The following is a 4,725-nucleotide window of genomic DNA, read 5'->3' as shown; positions in this document are numbered from 1 at the left end:
CTGTAAATAATGATTCTTCTGTACACTCCCTTCCAATATCTGATTATGTAAAATTTTTAAAATTTAAAGGATATGCTTATTGCTAGTACTTTTCATTAATTTTGCATAGACATAATATATACTATCAGTGAATAAACTTAGCTCTTTTGGTTAACTCAGCAAAGATTTCCCTAACTACTATTTTTTTCCTGGGTTTTTTGGAGGGGGCACACATAATTCAAAAGTTGCATTTGTATTTGTTTTTTGTTTGCTCTACCTTATTGTTTTTTTTTTTTTCCTCATCCCGTTTCTTTACATTTTTGGAGAGGGATAAAATTTATCCATATGACCAATGAAGTTTTCTGTAGTCAGTAATGCTGACCTGTACCTCCTATTTGTGAATAGAGAATTTGTGTTTGGGGTTTCCTTTTATTTTTTGCATATTTCAGGATGCTCCCTCTTCATTCCCCCCCCCCTTTTTCTCAACTTATTCTTTATGGCTAATAAAAATGAAAGAATAATTATTTAGACACATCTTTGTGTAAGACAGAGTGCTAATAAGTACTTCATAGACATTAGCTTGTTTAATTTGTACCAACTCTGAGGTAGATGTTACTACCATGTTACATGTAAGGAAACTGAGACTCCAAATCACTAGGTAACTTGCCCAGGACTCCACAGCTAGTCAGTAGTACAGCCAGGATTTAAAGCTAGGTCTTTTGCCTCCATAACCCATGCTCTTAACCCTACTAGAGGGTTTCATGTGCCCTGGCTCTCCTCCCTGCTCATGAGGGAGCTCAGTTCTTTTCAGATACACACCTGGAGTGAGGTGGTCTCCTAAGTGCCTGTGCCAGTTCCAGTGCATGCTCAACCAGGGCATGAGCATCTTCTGCTGTCACCTACAAATTGGCACTTGCCATCTACCTCTACAAGGATCAAATTATGAGCCACTGCAGCTGCTGACCTTCAACACCCACTGAAAGGAGTTCAGGGTGGGGATCAGGAATGAGGCACTCTGTGCTCTGGGAAAAACTGGCAGAACAGGTCTTCAGATAACTATTTTCAGGAGATTTTATGAGCCCAATTCTTGCATCTCCTCGTATTTAGAAAAGCACTAAAATCCTTCATGGTGACATCTGCTCCTCGTGACTAGCAGTAATCTTCTGCAAAAAATATGTGCTTCATTGCATGTACTCTCCCTTTACCAAAATCACATATATACTAACCTCCCCCCTCTACCTCTTTGGAGCAGTTTCTCAGAGCTATCTGGTCTCCCAGGCTATAGTCTTCATTCTGTCCCAAATAAAAAACTTAACTAGCAACTCTCACATTGTACTTTTTCTTCTTTTTTCAGTCAACAGCTCCACAACTTAGTCTGGCTTTGCTACAGACAAATGTTCTTTGCATGAGTGCTGTATACTCTCCAGCATTTGCTGCAATCTGAGAGTCTGCTACTCTCCATCCATCTACAAGGCTGTCTCTGGGGGTGAAAGTACATCTGAGAGTGCAAAGTTCCCCTTCCTCCTGAATCTGCAGTTGTGCCAAAAAATGAATCCTGCAGTCTCTAAAGGAGATGAGGGATCCTGAGGGCTGGGCATACATCCCTAGCTGGCTCAGATAATTTCTGTGTAATAAGGGGTTTGATTCTCTAGGCAGTGTATCTCTTGTGGCCTGCGTTAGAGGCAGTGACTGAGCGGAGGCTTTTTCTTACCTATTCTGCAGCTAATGTGAGTCAATAAATCAAATGATTGACACTGAAGTTAGTATAAATTCCCAACGGATTTTGGTACAGGGTTTCCTCTTTAGTTATTAGTAGTGTTGCAGTCTTTGTGGGTATTTTTACATGAAGCTAGCAAAGGATAAAATCCAAGACTGGTTATCTGTGGCCACACTTAACACACAATTAATGAGCATCTGTATCATGCAATCAGTTTGGGATCAGTGTTAGACTCCCTCTTAAAGAACATATGTGGACTGTCCCCATCAACATCTAGTGGTCATTGACACAGGCCAAAGTGGATCTAGATTTCTTTCTATATTTCCTAGGCTCTTTCCTTGGACGGAGGAAGCTCCCACAATATGAGCTATTCCTTAAGCCCTATTGATTAGCTAAATTGTCTGACAATTTTAAATGACATTAAAAAAAAATCGCTCTACCAAAAGAAAAGGTAGTGTTGGAACGAGAATTAAGGATTGAGCTAAGGTGTTTTCCTGTCTGTGAGACATGGGTGAGGAGGCTGAGAGAGCCAAGGTCAAAGTGACCTGATCGGTCTTGCTCTTCTTGAGTTGTCTTGTGCAGAAAAAAAGCTTTTACACTGTGAATTGTGGAGGTCCCTTGGAACACATAGGATTTCTTGTCTCAGTAAAGCTGAGCTAAGGACATTATACAATGCTACCTGATTTTTTTTCCCTTTCAGAAGCATCCAAGTTATTTTGGTACTTCTTTAGCCAAAGCTACTTTGGATAGCAGGAGGTAACAAATGCATTGAAATATTAAATGTGTAACTGGAAATCCCAAGCTACACTAGGTGCCCCACATCTGTATCCCCATGTCACCCCTTTGTGATGGTCAGTTTTGTGTCAACATAATGTCATCATGTTTTATGTGCTTACAAAGAGTCACCTGATGATTTTAAGTAGATTACCCTCAATAACGCAGGTGGGCCTCATTCAATCAGTTGAAAGCATTGAACAAAAAATAAGGTTTCCCAGAGAAAGAATTCTACCTAATACTGCAATATAAAAACTCTGCTAGCCTACCTCATAGATTTAGACTTGTCGGGCTCCATAATTGTAAGAGAAAATTCCTTAAATTAAATCTCTTTATACATACACATTTTACTCAGCTCTCATCCCTACTCAGCTCTAAGCTCAAAGATGTTGACTATGTCTTATACATCTTTGTATCCTCAAATTCCAGCATGGTGCCTTCTGAAATTCTTAAGTATTCAATAAATACTTTGAAATAATGGATAAATGGATAAACCTTTGGCATGACAGTTTGCCTTCTTAGGCTCAGGGTGGCTGATCCATTTGATCTTTTAACACATTATATGATCCTAAGCAAATACAATTCTAAGGTCAAAGTAAATAGGAACAGAAATTCAGATGGTTGAAACGCAAAATAATGCTTGTTGATTCTACAAGTTATTCTCTACTTCGTATCAGGGACAGCACTGATGAATGGGGTAGTAGCCCTTGGTCTATAAGCACCAACAATGCAGTGAACATAGTTCGCTGAAAATTGGGACAAGAACAGAACTAGAACGACAAGGAGATTTGTACAGGGAACATGTCCAGTGCTACACAACCATAAATATGGTAGTTAATGCATAAACTGGCTAGTTTTGCCTTTGAAATTAACTGAACTGTATCAATGGATTGTGCAGTGTTAAGTGAGCAGTATGCCTTAGCTTATTCTATAGATGAGGCAAATGTGAAAACAGATTAAACTGACTTTTACAGAATAATTATTCCTTTACCTTTTTGAATGGGAAGGAATCTTCCATTTTGAAATGTATATAAAATGCTAATCTCTAGATTCATGACATTTTTTAACAATTTTTTCAAACATGTTATTTTTCACTCTACAAGACTCTAACCTGTAAAAGAAATAATAAATAAACTTGGAAAATGCTAACAGTAAAAACACTTCAGCCATGGCACGTAGAGCCAGAAGCCAACGACAGCCCTCAATTATAGAAGTTAGCAGTGCTTTCTGTTCACTATGAAAGCAGGATTCCACATTCAAACAAGAAATTGTCATTCAACAGAACAAATCAGGTCAAGAGAATCAACCATATAATATAATAACAGATAGGAGGCTGTGATCACATGAAGAAAAACAAGAACAAAAATAACAATCAAACCTCATTTCCTGGGACATAATATTGATGGCAAGATTTCTAGGTAATCATTCCTTAATTTAGTTTAGATAAAAACTTCCAACACAGAACACTGTTAGGAAGTAACAGTGATGTAAAAGTGATGTAAGGTGATGTAAGGCAAGTATTATACGTAAGACAAACTAGAAAAACAGTTTTTAATTTCCTCTATAATTTACTGTAGTTACCATGTCATAATGACAAAAGCAGATCATTCTTTTCATTGGTAATCAATCATTAACCTAGTGAATGTCATAATATATTGGGAAAACTAACAAATTTCTCTGGACATCATTTATCTTGCCCTTCTGAGAGACTTGTAGATCTAGATGAGATTAGTTTGGAAAAGGTGTCTTGTTTAGTCCAGAAAATCTTCAGAGTCCAATATAGTTCTGGGCTAATCAGAGACTAAAGAACCTTTATAAGGTTCTTTTTTTTTTTTTTTAAGAGTTTTGGATGTGGACCATTTTTAAAGTTTTTACTGAATTTGTTACAATATTGTTTCTGTTTTATGTTTTGGTTTTTTTGGCCCCAAGGCATGTGGGATCCTAGCTTCCCAACCAGGGAACAAACCCACACCACCGGCACTGGTAGGCGAAGTCTCAACCACTGGACCACCAGGGAAGTCCCTATAAGGTTCTTATAAAGAAGTAGGCTTGGAAATCAAACAGTCTTACTTTGAATTAGCATGTTTTAGTCAAAGGTATGGAATCAATGCTCAAGTATCAGTTAGGAACTTCTGTAATGCCCTCCAATGCCAAGTGACCACTAATATTCTATTTCCTACTATGATGAACCCTTGATGAGAGGCAGAAGGCATAAAGAATGTTGCCAGCTATAAAATAAATTGCACTCCAATGTC

This window comes from Mesoplodon bidens, assembly GCF_964165515.1.
Source record: "Mesoplodon bidens genome assembly, chromosome: 2".
In the NCBI taxonomy this organism is placed as follows: domain Eukaryota; kingdom Metazoa; phylum Chordata; class Mammalia; order Artiodactyla; family Ziphiidae; genus Mesoplodon; species Mesoplodon bidens.
Note: the sequence above shows the minus strand (reverse complement) of the source record.